The sequence below is a fragment of the Muntiacus reevesi genome, chromosome 10 (genome assembly GCF_963930625.1).
Source record: "Muntiacus reevesi chromosome 10, mMunRee1.1, whole genome shotgun sequence".
In the NCBI taxonomy this organism is placed as follows: Eukaryota; Metazoa; Chordata; class Mammalia; order Artiodactyla; family Cervidae; genus Muntiacus; species Muntiacus reevesi.
This window is the reverse complement of record NC_089258.1, coordinates 1442892-1459961: the sequence shown is the minus strand read 5'-3', so window position 1 is coordinate 1459961 and position 17070 is coordinate 1442892.

Genomic DNA, 17070 nt, shown 5'->3' with positions numbered 1-17070 from the left:
CTCCAGGGAATCTTCCCAACGCATGGATTGAATCTGCATTTCTTATGCTACCTGGGAAGCCCCAGAGAATGGGCGACAGAAAGGAGCATTTGTGTAAGCTCTTGGAGAGATGCAAGAGTGTTGGATGAGGGAGTGTTGGAAGACGAAGGAGAGAATTAACTGAGAGAGTGACGTTGCTGCTCCGTGTCCAGAGGTTTGATTTTTACTGAAATATTTTAGAAAATTAGGTCACTGTCTCTCTATTCTTTGAATCTTTAAGTATACAATCAGAAGCCCTACACTCCCAATTGCAAACTCTTTCAGTTCTCTGTGATGAAATTGGCTTGAGTCTTCAACCCAGACTTCAACAAGAGTGTCTGGGGATGCGCTTTTCATCTCAAACTGCTTCTCCTGACCAGTGTCTTCTGACTGAGGGTTGTTCCACCTTTCTGATGAAAACAGGCGCTCGGCAGTGACTGAGAGGCACCGCCTGTCCCGCCTCCGTCTCTGCCTGACGCTGCACTGTTTGCCCCCAGCGGGCTGCTTCCGTGTCCTGTGAATATGAGTGTATCCGGGAGAGCACTTGTGCTGTCCTTGCCGATGTCACCCAGCTCATCATTAGCTGTGACCTCTGGATACTACTCTTATCGGCATATACCACTCTGGCATTTCTCCCTGGCCGTGTGCCCATGTGCAGTGGTTATTCTGGCTGATTCCTCAACATCCATTATATCCTAGGTAATTATGCTCCTATGATTTTATGAAACAGTTAATGCCCGGAATTAGTTTAGGGATCATCTTATTATCCAATTTCATCCAGCCTGAGGGTGAAGATAACCCATCGGGGAAGTTAAGGCCAGGGAAGTCAGAGGATCTGCCCGCATACACCACCCAGGGGCCCACCCACATTTGAACCTCTGTGCCGTTTTCTTCCTTTAGGTGAATTTGAGTTGGTGTTTTCTCAGTTTTTCATTCAAAGGCATCCTTTCTTTTACACCTTCCTTCTATGTTCCACCCCCTACATCCTTTTGAAATCTATATTCATCAAAGTGCTCCTTGTGCAGATACATTGATTTCTTTGGATGTCTTTTTAATTGGGATCAACTATAATTACATCCTGAGAACTTCTTGATTTAGGGCCTCACAACTTCTCTTTCAGGCTTCCCAGATGGGTCAGAGGGTAAAGAATCTGCCTGCAATGCAGGAGACCTGGGTTTGATCTGTGGGTCAGGAAGATCCCCTGGAGAAGGGAATGACTCCCCATTTCACTATGCTTGCCTGGAGAATTCCAAGGACAGAGGAGACTGGTGGCTACAGCCCATGGGGTCACAAAAAGCTGGATACAACTTAGTGACTAACAGTACTACTGCTAGCTTCTCTTTCAGTGTTCCAATGTTGTAAAATTTGAGGCATCCAATATTTCAGGTAGTTGGTCCTGTTATTCCCATAGACCAGCTATTGAAATGTGTGTTAAAATCATTGCTTCTGCATCTAAATTTCTTTTCCTCAGAGTGTCCCTTGCACCAACTACAATATAATCTATTGGCCTGTGACATGTTCTGAGTTTTGGTTTGGAAATATGATCACCATTCTTTTAGAGTGTGTCCGTGGCAGCAGCCCAATCTGAATATTTTAAAACCTGCGTTTCTAAAACGGTGTCTGACTATATCCAATGTTTGTTTCATTCACAACAACCACCTCCAACATGACATGGTCCCTTTCTCCCAAGGTTCCCATCACTTCTACTTCACCAATTTGTTCTTCCTTGTTGACCAGAATTAAGTCCAGAGCAGCACCTCAGTTCTCATGTCCTTTTCTTTACATGAGGCAAAATTGTCAGCACCTTGAGTCAGGTAGCTCAATTGGGATAAACCCAGGGGACATATTTGCAGTAATTCACATGCCTGGAAGAAAGGAATCTGATGTGAGCTTCAGATCAGCGGAGAAATTGGATTTATTCTGGACACCCTATGAGGAGGAAAAGGACCAGAGCCACTGGGAGAAATTGAGGTGATTGAGTAGATCAGACTAAAGCTAAAGGCTGTGTTCATTCTCTTCAAGAAATGAAACACTGGCCGTGGGAGACACTGCGTCTGCATTAGAAAGACACTGCACAGTGTTGGCAAATCCAAGAAAGTACACAGAGCACGTGGGGTTTGGATGGGTGAATGTCAGGGTGAGACGGAGCTGTGGCAAGAGCGGGGAGTTTGCTAGCAACTCACCTGATGTTTTCATGGCCAGCCAGGCAGATACTGCTGGCAGAGGGGACAGCAGTGCGGGGCCTGCCGGAGGCCGATGGCGGGTGCATTGGGCCGCAGCAAGTCTTCTGTACAAATGAAAGTGAAAGTGTTAGTTGCTCGGTCCTGTCTAACTCTTTGAGACCCCATGGACTGTAGCCCACCAGGCTCGCTTGTCCATGGGATTTCCTAGGCAAGAATACTGGAGTGGGATGCCATTCTGTCCTCCAGGAATCTTCCCAACCCAGGGATTGCAGCCAGGTCTCCTGCATTACAGGCAGATTCTTTACTGTCTGAGGCACTGTGAGAAGCAAAATAATGGGATGATTTTTAGAGTCAGTCAGTCTTAGGTTGGCTATGCTCTAGATTGGTAAATTACATAACCCATTTGCATGTCAATATCCTCCTCTGTAAAATGGGGATAATAACACCTGCTCTGCAGGTTGATGAAGATTTAATTTTAAGGTACAGAAAGCACTTAATACAAAACTGGTGTGGAGTCAGGGCTCAAGAAATGAGAGAGTCACAGGGCAGAGGGAGGGAGACCTCCACTCAAGGGTAAGATGATTCCTACAAGTGGAAAAATGGAGCTAGGAGATAGCAAGGGAGAGAAAAGACAGGCAGGGGTGAGAGGAAGGCACTCAAAGGGGACTGAGGACAAATGATAGTGTCCAGAAATAGGGTCTGAGGGACAGCTCAACATAGACAGACATGGAAGCGTACCGCAGTGCAGAACTAATGTTGTCTGTGGGACACTGGGGACTTTGGGTACAAATGTAAAGAAGAGAGTGCCTGATCTCACAGGACCTACTCTACAAGGAACTGTTCTGGCTGACTGTGGTATCTGATTGCAAAGAGAAAATGTAGAAGCAGGAGCAAGGGGAGTAAAGAAAATTTGAGTTTATTATGCATACAGGAATGAATGGCTTAAGTTCCTCCCATTGGAGGGAAGAGGTCACTGAGACATCTTGAGTTGGTGACCAGCCAGCAACACAGGGGGACTTCTGGAACCTGGGCAAGTAAGCAACTGTCTGAGCAGCTATGAGGACCGGGATTCCTGTCACTATGAGGCTTTCTTCCTTTTTTTTCCTTTGGTTTTCAAGCACCTTTTTTAAAAATGAATTTTTATTGGAGTATAGTTGCTTTACACTTCCCAGGTAGCACAGTGGTAAAGAATTCACCTGCTATTGCAGGAGACGCAGGTCCCATCCCTGGGTTGGCAAGATGCCCTGGGGAAGGGAAGGCAACCCACTCCAATATTCTTGCCTGGAGAATCCCATGGACAGAGGAGCCTGGTGGGCTATAGTCCATGGGGTCGCAAGAGTCAGACATGACTGAAGTGACAGAGCACACATGTACGTGCATATTTTTATGACTTTCCTCTTTGACTTCCCATTGGCTTGTGAACTTTAGTCAGTTCACTTCATTGCTACACACTATTCTCCTCTTTTACTTACAGACGCTACTGTTAAAAGACATTTCTGTGGTTTGCAATTTTTTACCACCATGAACAGTGTTTCTTCCTTAGATCTTGGTATCGAAATGCAAGTGGTTATCTAGGGTTTAAACTTAAGAGTGCTATTTCTGGGCCATGTGCCTGTTCAACTTGATTGCTGCTGCTGCTGCTAAGTCACTTTACTAGGTGATGCCAAAATTTCAGGTGGTTATAGCAGTTTTTAGTCTCATTAACAGGCTATGAGAATTTTCATTGCTCTGCATCGTCCTCACCATCACTTTGTATTGAATATATATATATATATATATATATATATATATATATACATGCATGTACCTAAATAATAAAATATACATGTGTAAACAATTATATATATATGTATATTATATATAATACCTGCATAGATAATGTGTATATATTAAGTGCATATATTCAGAAAACTAATATGGTATCCGGTCCCATCACTTCATGTCAAATAGATGGGGAAACTGTGGAAATAGTGTCAGACTTTATTTTTTGGGCTCCAAAATCACTGTAGATGGTGATTGCAGCCATGAAGTTAAAAGACACTTACTCCTTGGAAGGAAAGTTATGACCAATCTAGACAGCATATTAAAAAGCAGAGACATTACTTTGTCAACAAAGGTCTATCTAGTCAAGGCTATGGTTTTTCCAGTAGTCATGTATGGATGTGAGAGTTGGACTATAAAGAAAGCTGAGCACAGAAGAATTGATGTTTTTGAACTGTGGTGTTGGAGAAGACTGTTGAGAGTCCCTTGGATTGCAAGGAGATCCAACCAGTCCATCCTAAAGGAGATCAGTCCTGGATGTTCATGGAAGGACTGATGTTGAAGCTGAAACTCCAATACTTTGGCCACCTGATGCGAAGAGCTGACTCATTTGAAAAGATCCTGATGCTGGGAAAGATTGAAGGCAGGAGAAGAAGGGGACGGCAGAGGATGAGATGGTTGGATGGCATCACCGACTCGGTAGACATGAGTTTTAGTAAACTCCGGGAGTTGGTGAGGGACAGGGAGGCCTGGCATGCTGCGATTCATGGGGTCGCAAAGAGTTGGACATGACTGAAAGACTGAACTGAACTGAACTGAACTGATGTATAGATACACAAACACAATGTATATATATGTTATATAGTATCTATAATAATATACAGTGCTGCATTCTCTAAACATAATATAATTTATAGAAAACTTAAGGAATTTATAAGACTAATGTCATGCATATTCAATTTTCTATTTCTCCTTTGATTTTAGAACATACCTCTGACATAAAAATGTAGCTCTTCAGGGAAATTTAATTTTTGGTGAGTCACAGGAGAATTGGTGAGAGAGGAAACCCCCGTAGTTTGGTGGAGGTATGCTTCTATCTATCCTCCTTTGATCCATGCTCAATGCATCCCAATTGCACTGAACTAATAATGCTGACAGAGGCTTTCTGAGCCAGGATAGCTCAGTTTGTCCTGGTGAGAAGTTCTAGAAACTTGGGACCCGATGGGTGTTTGCCCTCATTGAGGCAAGAATGGACTCTTAGGTTGTGAATGACTGGTATTGAACGACTTAATAAAGGACTCAAGGCCACAAGAACTGTACAAACTGATTGGGATTCCAGGGGACCCCAGAGCATTTGCCGTTTCATGTTGTGTAATTGAATTACATGTTGAGGTAGTGTGCCTATGTATAGAAGTGTTTTTATTTGGTTGATGGTTGATCAGAGCATTACAAGCATGAGGAGAAGTGATACAGTTCTCATCATAAACTAGAGTGGACTAAATGACTTAGTAGCCTGTGCATACCTATATATTTTTCATTTCTTAAAAGTTTTCTTTGTTTTAATAGCAGAAACTTTCACATAAATGAAGTGTAATAGGGAATTATGATATACAGAAAGTTAAAGGTGTTATTTTTTTTTTGGAAAAATGTTTAACATTTGCTTATTATAAAGTCAGTAAATGAGAATAGTTATAAAAAATCTATACATGAATCTGTGGCTGTAAATGGTAATAGTTTCCTTTATTTTATTTTATATTTTTACATAGACTTTAATTTTTAAAGCCGTCTTAGGTTCACAGCAAAATTGGGCTGAAAGTACAGACATTTCCCATATACCCCTTAGCCCCCTCCCAGTTCCGCCCCAACTACCAACATCCCCCATCAGAGTGGTACATTTGTTACAATCCATGAACCTATGTTGACACCTCATTATCATCCAGAGTGCATAGTTTACAGTAGGATTCACTGCTGGTATTGTACATCCTATGGGTTTTGATGAATGCATAATGACATATATCCACTATTATCATATCATATAGCGTAGTTTTATTGTCTTAAAAATCCTGTATGTTCAGCCTATTCAATTCTTCCTCCCCATCAGTCCCTGTCTTTATTTAAAAATGAAGTTCCAGAGATTTAGGAGGTGGAGAGTAGGAAGTTGTTATATCAAAGCAAAATGTTAACAATATATAACATCATTTGCAGTTAAAAAAAATCAAACAACTGAAAATTCAATTAAGAAATTAAAAAGGCAAACCACAGACTGGGAAATAACATTCATAACAGATATATCAGACAAAAGACTTGCATCCAGAATGTGAAAAAAAAATCACTCCAATTTATCAAGAATAAAGAAACAAGCCTTCAAGAAGTGAGGAAGACTTCAACAGACACCTCACAAAAGAAGATATAAAATGGCCAATAAGCACAGGAAGAGATGCTTGACAAACAAAACCCACAGGCTCCTAGTAGCCACTGTGTATCCAGTAAAACAGATGAAAGAAGCAAGCTTGGTAGCACCAGATTTTAGCAAGGATGCACAGTGACTCGAATTGTCAAACTTTGTTGATTGGAGAGTCCCACCTACTTTGGATAACTGTTTAGAAGTTTGTTATAAGCTTAAAATCCACCTCACCTATGACACAGAAATTCTATTCCTAGGTATCTACCCAAAATAAATAAAAACCTATGTTTTAAACAATTGTGTATAATTAGTAAGTTTATTTATAATTATATGAATAACCAGGGGAACCTATGTTTATCGACAATTGAATGACTAGACAAAATGTGACATATTCATAGAATGGAATACTCAGCAATGAAAGAGAAGTGACCATGGATCTATGTAACAACATGGATGGATCTCAGAAGCATATTGTGTGAAAGAAGGCAGACCCAAATGAATACATCTTGGGTGATTTCATTTCTGTTGTAGACCAAGAAAAATAATATATGGGCATACAGAGGTGGGTTCTGATGGGAAGAAGGCATGAGGGAATCTGCTAGAGTGACAGAAATGTTCCCTACTTACATTGGGTGCTGTCTCCACAGGTGTGTAAACAGTTGTCAAAACTATCAATTAAAACTGTTACGATCCGTACATTTCATTGTATGCAAATTTCACCTCAATAAAAGCGATCTGAAATGCCAATTAAGAATCACTCATAAATTATCATAAGCACTTACTGTCACTGCATGATGTTCTATGATGCTGTGAGTCACTCCTCACTCGTGACTGCATGAAGGTGATGCCTTGAAAGAAAAGGATGCTCCCAGCAGTGGACCCTGAGGCTCTCCCGGGTTGAACTGGTCACCACACACGTGGAACAATGCATGTTTTCTCAAACAGCCTCACACAAAGAGACATGGGAAGATCTAAATTAAAAACCAAAGAACAACATGGAAAATGGCTGAAAAGCAAAGCCATATTCCCGGTCAATGACACATTTGCCAGAAGTTTAAATATTTGTCACAGATGGCGAACAGTATTCTGAGGTCTGAACAAAGCTGATTGAACCTGGCTTCCCAAATTCACAGGGTAGAGGTCATCTGTGTGCTTGAACGTATTATGTTGCACATTTTAATGCTCTTGCTATTTTGCATTATGCTTTTAAAGCATTGATATGTATGTTTATAATAAGAATCACATGCTTGCAAAGCCTCTGAGGTTGGAAACCACTGATCTAGCTACACTAACACTGTGTTGGAGGCCAGGATGCTGCTGCCTTCTGTTTATGCTAAAGAGCTTCTTTAATGGCTGGAGTGAGGTGTTAACAGTTTAGTGGTAATGAGCAAGCAAGCAGGCAGTCTGGGAGACTAAACGACTCCTGTTAAAAAATTGATAATGGCTCTTCCTGGGCAGACACAAAGGACAGATAGATAAAGGGAGGTTGTAAGCTGTCTAGTGAATCTAAATCAGATGATGTAGGTGAAACCACTATTTCAACCCATTCTTGACTGTATCAACATTTTCTGGCCTCAGTTTCTTCCTGTGGCTGCATAACTCACTCGGTGTAGAATGATGCTTCTCACACTTTAATATGCATTGAAATCACTTGGGGTTCCTGTACAGATGATAATCCAGTAGATCCAGGATGTAGTCTGAGATTCAGCAAGATTGTAACAAGCTTATGGGGGATGCTGATGTTACTGGTCCTATACGTGGAGAAGTCAAGGGCTAGGGACTCTGTCTGCTTCGGAAGTAAAGAATGGGGTACACACTCACACTATTGTTTTCTCAGTGGGGCCCTCTAAGATCATTTAACTTAGACGAAGGGAGGAGATAAGGTGGGATGGAAAAGAAAATTCAGATCCTCCAAGGCTATGCTGTTCAATATGGTAGCTGCTAGTTCCATATGGGAGGCTTCCCAGGTGGCTCAGTGGTAAAGAATCCCCCTGCCAGGGCAGGAGACGTGAGTTCGATCTCTGGGTTGGGACAAATCCCCTGAGAAGGAAGTGGCCACTCACTCCAGTATTCCTGCCTGTGAAATCTCATGGACAGAGGAGTCTGGCGGGCTACATAGTCCATGGGATTGCAAAGATTCGGACACAAGTCAGCGATTAAACAGCGACAACAGCTCCATATAGCTGTTTACATTTGAGTTAAATGAAATAAACTATTCAGTTCCTCTGTTGAAATAGAAACATTTCAAGTGCTCAGTGGGCACTTAAGGTGAATGATGGCTAATGTACTGTATTACTTGGCACAGAATCAGAACATTTCTTTCCTCACAGGAAGTCTTACTCTGTGTCACTGCTTTGGGGAACTCAGAGAGAACTTGACCCAGGAGCAGGCTGCAACCTGGGAGACAGGCTATTTTCCAGCACAAGGAATCTTTCACACACAGATTTATCGTGGAAGCTGAGTGAAGCTGAATGCTGCATCTATTGGTATTAATAGTTAATTAGTGTCATTTTACATCTTTTACCTGGAGCAGAATACTGTTCTGCTCAGCCTGTCTGCTGGTTGGGTTTCTGAGCTCATGAAGTGTCATGCATCTAGTTCATTCCCTTCACACATACGTTTTGAGATAGAGCAAGGTTGATGGACCTCCAGACTCTTCAGAGCTCATAGGATCCCTATTTCAGTGTTTTCTAAACTGTGTTCTGGGAAGGCTGCAGCATTCAGGCTCTGGACTTCTGTTGTTTCCAACAAATTAGCATCAATTTTATCTGTTTTATATAATGGTTTGCTTGCGAATCTCCACCTGGGGGAAAAAACAAAAAACAAAAAACAACAACTGGTCCCTCTTTAAGCAAAGCTTTCAAACCCCTGATTCTAGTTGAGCCATCTCACTTTATAAATGATGTAACCAAGGTCCAAGGAGGTGGAGGGTGTGACCTTTCCAAGTTCATATGGCCAATTAGCGAGAGAGCTGAGATGGGAAATCATGTCTCCTGACCTGGGCAGCTCTGCTTCCCCTGGCTCCCTGTTAATTATCTTTGAGTACCGTGTGGCTGGCCACCCCAGCTGGGCTGCGGACTCCCAAAGGGAAGGATAGGGCTGGATACACTTCTGGTACTGCTGCTGACCCATTGCCTGGTAGCTCCCTGCTGGAGAATTAGCACCATCTAGCTGATTGCAGGTTGTGGTAGCTTCCTGGGAGTGAAGTGCTGGGGGGAATTTGAGACAAAACACCTTCATCCCTCTAGACCTCCAAGTTTTTACAGTTGGCAGTGATGCTCTCTTCACAACTGGGCTTTCCTGGTGACTGTGACTTGACCAGGAAACTTGATCCTTTCCAGGGACCAGGAAAGGATCTTCAGAAGGTTTTCATGATTTTTTTCTTCCCCTGGGCTTGAGTCTCTGCTCCAGAACTGACCTCCAAGTCAAGCCCGAGCTCCTTGGGCTGGAACTCGGCTAATTTCTAGCTCTCATCCGGAGTTCTGTGCTTTTCCATTGTTGGCCTCATTAACTATACAATGATGATTGCTGACTCCCCAGCTGGCTGTCTTCTTCCTTTTTTGTTTTTACAGTAGATCTTTCTTGAGCTTCTATCTGTCCCTCTGGTAACACTTTGTCTCTGTATTCACACATGTTAACCATATGCCAAGGAACAGAAGTTTCTGAGTTTCTCCTAAACGACGCTGATGAGGGATTAGATCCAGTTAGGCCCCTGGATGCTAAATGGGGATTGTTAGAAGTCTGATATGAGAAACAAAGCTCTGAGAATGGAGTGTTCCTCTTAACTTGTTTCTGCCCAGAGACCCAAGGCTGAACGTTCCAGATAGACAGAGCTTCCTGCTTCACAAAAGGGTCCCATTTACCAGGTATAATTTAGGTTAATTTGAAATTTGTTCTAAATTGAGCAGTCTCTTTGCTTACTCCCAACATAATGATGATTTATTGGCATATGCATAATGCATGGGATTCCACGAATCCACAAGGGCATTAATACTGTACATCTTAAAGACTTTTCTCAGAAGACCTCTGAGCCTCTGGATGCGTCTATGCATCTACCTGCCCCCTACCACCTACACACACACACACACACACACACACACGGACACAGACACACATTCCATTTTGGTTGCCTCCAGCCACAGGAGGATTCAAGAACTAGAAATGATGATGGTTTAGGGGATTATGGGGCAGTGTCAGACTTTCTTTTCTCCCTGGTTTGTTTGTTTTCCCTCTTTTGAAAAATGTATTACCAACTCCTGGCTTCCCCAGTGGCTCAGTGGTAAAGAATCCATCTGCCAGTGGAGGACATAAAGGTTCGATCCCTGGGTTGGGAAGACTCTTTGGAGGAAGGAAGGGCCACCCACTCCATTATTCTTGCCTGGAGAATCCCATGGACAGAGGAGCCTGGTGGGTTAGAGTCCATGGGGTCACAAAAGTTCTGGACATGACTGAGTGATTAAAACAACAATTACCAGCTCCTCAATGGTGCACTAAAACCCACTTCACAACCTTTCACCTTGTTCTTCTGTCTGATACATTCTAGAAGTCAAAAGGCCTAAGTTTCCAGACTTGCTTGTCACAAGTCTGGGGCTTCCCCAGTGGTGCAGTGAAAAAGAATCCCCATCCAATACAGGAGATGCAGGAGACATGGGTTTGATTCCTGGGTCAGGAAGGTCCCCAGGAGAAGGAAACGGCAACCCACTTCAGTATTTTTGCCTGGGAAATCCCATGGACAGAAGAGCCTGGTGGGCTGCTGTCCATAGGGTTACACAGAATTGGATGTGACTGAAGTGGCTGAGCATGCTCACACCCCTAACAAGTCTCGGGTGGCCGTGTGGCACCCTTCTGGACAACTGGAAATTGACAGAAGTCCCTGGGACAGCTTCAATTCTTGGATAAAAACACCTTGCCTTGTTAGAAGAAAGACTTTATCTTATATTTTAACCTATTTCTTGCCTCCCTGCTTGTGATATATATAGAAACAAGGCCAGAAGGTGAAACAGTCTCTGCAACTATGAGGATTAGACTAGAAGTCCCACGTTGAAGACGGCAGAGCAGACAGGAGGAGGCTGGTCACTGATGGTAGTTTTGAGCAGCTGAACTGCTACCTCTGAACATCTCCTTACCTAAAAAAGTAAACTGTACTTTTTAAAACCATTATTGGTTGGCTTTTAGATGACTGTCAAATGTTTTCAAGTATGATTATCCAGTATAAGCATTTTACTTGGGTGCCAGATCTATGGAAATTTTTTTCAACACCTCATCTTTCCCTCGGCTCCGAAACCACGTGGCCACCAAGAAGAGGCCTCGATGAGCAGTCAGAATCTGAGGTTCTAGTGCTGGGTTTGCCATAAACTTGGAGCCACAAGCTGGTTGTAACCATGCATCTTGCAGGCGTTTCTTGGACAAATCATTTTTTGTATCCTTGCCTTCCTTAGTACAGTGAGAGTGTTGGAGCAGTTCTAAATTCTGTAGGATTACATGAAGCTTCCCTTGTCCACTGGGAAGGGGCAAGTTGTGAAATCTTTTCCTTTAGTACCACTAAAGACATTTCTATTAATGGCATTCTCTATCTACCATTTCTCCATCTAATCTGGCAGAAAGTTAAATACACAATGGGCAAAAGACTATGGCAATAATATAATCCTGTGTGGTAATCTACTCCCCCAAACCTAGTGACTTAAATTGAAACAAAAATTATTTGCTATTTCTTATGATTCTGTAGACTGGCTGGCAGGTCTGCTGGTCTTGGCTGCACTCACTCATGTGGCTGCATTCAGTCTCCAAGAGGAGGTCTTGAGGAATGACGGTATATTGGTGCTGGTTGTTGAGTGGAGTCTCTTGACTCTCTACACTTCTGTTCTCCATCCGACAGGATGAACTGGAGTTCTTTACATGATGAGGCTGATTTCTAAGGGAGTAAATTAGAAGCTGCAAGACATTTGAAGGTCTTGGCTCATAAGTTCCAAAATATCACTTCCATTACATGACATTCACAAGGCCCTGAAGCCTCACCTAATCATAGTGTTAGGGTTGATGACCCTGATCTCATGTTCTGCATCAGGTCCTGACGTAGACGAGGTCCTTTGTGTGTTGCTGCTCCCAGGAGGCTATTAGTGATTAAGAAAACTGTGAATGAAAAAGACAAGTTATCTCTTCCATCCACGTACTCCATACATGATGTACCAGTATACAGTGGAGGGGAAGAGCGAGGACAGTCAGAGTAGATAGATATTCCCAGAGAAAAGGTGGGGGAACAAGAGGCACCCACTGGTCCAGAGAAACTCCGAAATCCAGCCAAGCATGTGTTGCCAATTCCCCCAACTCCGGGGGCACGAGGCCTCTCTTAACTAGAGCCCAGTGCTGCTTCCTTGAGGAATTCCTATATCCCTTGATCTCCTTAGTTCTTGTCTCTGTCCTCTGCACTTTCAGCTCTGTCCTTTGGACTCTTGGCTCTATGCTTTGAAGTATCTCTCCTTTCCTGTCTTTTAAAACTGGAGTGTAATTGCTTTGGAGTATTGTGTTAGTTCTTCTGTATAACAATGTGAGTGAGCTATGTGCTTCTGCTCAGCCTCACTCTTTGTGACCCTGTGGACTGTAACCTATCAGGCTCCTCTGTCCATTGTATTTTCCAGGCAAGAATATTAGATTGGGTTGCCATTTCCTACTCCAGAATCAACTATATGAATACATACATCCCCTCCCCCCGGACTCCCCTCCACACTCCCACACCATCCTTCTAGGGCATCACAGAGCACTGAGCTGAGCTCTCTGCACAACACAGCAGCTTCCCACTAGCCATCTGTTTTACACATGGTAGTGTTCAGTTCAGTTCAGGTCATTTGCTCAGCTGTGTCTGACTCTCTGTGACCCCATGAACCGCAGCCTGCCAGGCCTCCCTGTCCATCACCAACTCCCGGAGTCCACCCAAACCTATGTCCACTGAGTCGGTGATGCCATCCAATCATCTCATCCTCTGTCGTCCCCTTCTCCTCCTGCCCTCAATCTTTTCCAGCATCAGGGTCTTTTCAGATGAGTCAGCTCTTCACATCAGGTGGCCAGAGTATTGGAGTTTCAGCTTCAACATCAATCCTTCCAATGAACACCCAGGACTGATCTCCTTTAGAATGGACTGGTTGGATCTCCTTGCAGTCCAAGGGACTCTCAAGAGTCTTCAACATCACAGTTCAAAAGCATCAATTCTTCAGTGCTCAGCTTTCTTTATAATCCAACTCTCACATCCATACATGACCACTGGAAAAACCATAGCCTTGACTAGATAGACCTTTGTTGACAAAGAATGTCTCTGTTTTTTAATATGCTGTCTAAGTTGGTCATAACTTTCCTGCCAAGGAGTAAACATCTTTTAATTTCATGGCTGCAATCAGCATATGCAGTGATTTTGGAGCCCCTAAAAATAAATCAGCCACTGTTTCCACTGTTTCTCCATCTACTTGCCATGACGTGATGGGACCGGATGCCATGATCTTAGTTTTCTCAATGTTGAGCTTTAAGCCAAACTTTTCACTCTCTTCTTTCACTTTCATCAAGAAATTCTTTAGTTCTTCTTCACTTTCTGCCATAAGGGTGGTGTCATCTGCATATCTGAGGTTATTGATATTTCTCCTAGCAATCTTGATTCCAGCTTGTGCTTCCTCCAGCCCAGCATTTCTCATGATGTATTCTGCATATAAGTTAAATAAGCAGGGTGACAATATACAGCCTTGACGTACTCCTTTTCCTATTTGGAACCAGTCTGTTTTTCCATGTCCAGTTCTAACTGGACATTAGTTGCTTCCTGACCTGCATACAGGTTTCTCAAGAGGCAGGTCAGGTGGTCTGGTAATCCCACCTTTTTCAGAACTTTCCACAGTTTATTGTGATCCACAGTCAAAGACTTTGGCATAGTCAATAAAACAGAAATAGATGTTTTTCTGGAGCCCTCTTGCTTTTTTGATGATCCAGTGGATGTTGGCAATTTGATCTCTGGTTCCTCTGTCTTTTCTAAAACTAGCTTGAACATCTGGAAGTTCACGGCATCACGGCTTGGGGAATTTTGAGCATTACTTTACTAGTGTATGAGATGAGTGCAATTGCGTGGTAGCTTGAACATTCTTTGGCATTGCCTTTCTTTGGGATTGGAATGAAAACGGACCTTTTCCAGTCCTGTGGCCTCTGCTGAGTTTTCCAAATCTGCTGGCATATTGAGTGCAGAACTTTCACAGCATCATCTTTCAGGATTTGAAGTAACTCAACTGGAATTCCATCACCTCCACTAGCTTTGTTCATAGTGATGCTTCCTAAGGCCCACTTGACTTCACATTCCAGAATGTCTGGCTCTAGGTGAGTGTGAGTGATCACACCATCATGATTATTTGGGTTGTGAAGATATTTTTTGTAGTGTATATATGTTAATAGTGCAATGAATTGACAGAACAACATTGTCTTTTTTTTTTTTTCAACAAGTGGTCTATATTTTAAGCTGAGAAAACTTGTCAATTTGCTTCCTGCCTGTAGAAAGTTGGAATAGGGCAAAGGCCTTTTTTCATTGTGAAGTATGTTTCTTTATGGTAAAAACTGGTACACCGCCTTTAAAAATTTTGTGAGTTTTCTATGCTATGAGATGATGTCCAATCCATGATAAATGCCACACCCAACATTTCTTCTGAGGTAGAACTATCTCTATCTTGGGCTATTAGTCATGGACTATGGGATTCTTAGAAGCCCTTTTGTCATACTGAAAGGGTCTCTGATGCATTGTCTAAAATCTTCCTGAGTTCTTACACAAGGGTCTTATGTCCAGTTCTTGATTTGATCTTTGCTCTGAGAGGTGTTTTGCATGTTCAAGAGATATGACTCATGTGGTCAAAGGGAAGATAGTGGTAGATTATTTACAAAGATGGTTGTGGAAGTCCTTCCACTTTGATGTTTTCTTGCTTTCTTGCAATGTGACAGTCTCATTTCTTCCATGAAGAGATAGAATTTATCTCTGCTTCCCTTGAATCTAAGCTGACCTTGTATCTTGCTTTGACCAAGACCTTTAGGCAGAAGGGAATTTTTCTTCCCCTGTCTTGGTGCTTTAAGCCATCTTACAAATAAGCATGGTTATCCTTCTAGAGATACACTGCAGAGAGGAAGGCCCTATGTGGCAGCGGTGCTACCCAGATAGGGATATGAAGCCACCTGGGTCATCCAGCCTTTGTTGAGCTTTTCAGTGTCTGTAGCTGCATGAACAACTCTAGCCAGCAACACAAGGATGCCCAGCTGAGCCTGGTCAGCCCCCAAAACCATGAGAGATAACAAGCTGTTATTTTTAATCCACTGGGTTTTGGAATAATTTGTTATGCAACAGTAGATCACTGATACAGGATGATGGTCTTGTTTTCTGCATCTCAGACTCTTGGTCTTTTAAGTGCTCTTGAAAGGAGCAGTTTTCTTTGCAAGGCCCCAGGCCCAACATTATCTTCCTAAACCTTTTCACTGGGGCTCAGCAGGCGTTTAATGGCCCTCCTTAGAGTTTGTCACCTCTTCCTACCTAGCAACCTGTTCCCCGTGGACTTGACAGATTGTGGTGAGAACAGTCACAACAGCTGGTGGAACAGCTGTAAGACAGAAAGGCACTGGGAGAGTTATTATTTAGAAGCGAGCAGGGGTGCTGGAGTTGAGGCTGCACTTTTAGGCTGGGGCTGGGAGGGACCGGTTGGCCCTGGGAAGGCCCCTCCACTTCAGGGAATCCACCAGCATCCCTCAGCACTGGGACTGCCCCTTCCTTGAACAAACCAAGCCATGCCTTGTCATGCCTGATGCTGTCCCCCTACCGGGAACACTGCATCCCTCTTGTACAGAAGAGGAAATCCTACTTCATTTTAAAGACTCATTCACACATCTTCTCTGTGATTTTGTTTTAACCTGCCTGTGCAGAGTCAATCGATCCTACTCTGCTCCCACTGAGCACTCCTTAGAATGCTGTTAGCTTTCGCTCCCATCTGACTTGTCTGATACGTGCTTTACTAGTTAGGACTATATCTAGCTGAGCAAGGAGGCTTGGCAGAGTGAATCCTGGGCTGGTAGGTATCCTACAGTGTCAACAGAACTCTTTCTGTTCTGTGTTCTGCGCCTAGGTTCCATTATGAAAGTAACCTTAAGGTCAAAGGTGGCTGCTGGAAATCCAGCCTTCATGTCTATATTGTAGCCAGCTGGAAGAACAAAAAAGACACATTCTTTAAAGAGGTACATTTTTTCCCATTATTCACAATCTTTAGAAATTGTACATACCTCCTCTGTCTATGCCTTCAATCTGAGCTTCAGGTGAAACTGAGAAATATCTTTAATATCTTTAATCCCAGCTAAAACTGAGAATTATGTTTCTAAGAAAGAGGGAGATGATTAGTATAAGGGGGTCAATTATTAGGTTTCGTCAAAGTGTTAGGAGAAGGCAATGGCACCCCACTCCAGTCCTCTTGCCTGGAAAATCCCATGGACGGAGGAGCATGTTAGGCTGCAGTCCATGGGGTAGCGAACAGTCGGACATGGCTGAGCGACTTCACTTTCACTTTTCACTTTTATGCATTGGAGAGGGAAATGGCAACCCACTCCAGTGTTCTTGCCTGGAGAATCCTAGGGATGGGGTTGCACAGAGTCGGACACGACTGAAGTGACTTAGCAGCAGCAGCAGCAGCATCAAAGTATTATATGTCCTCCTCA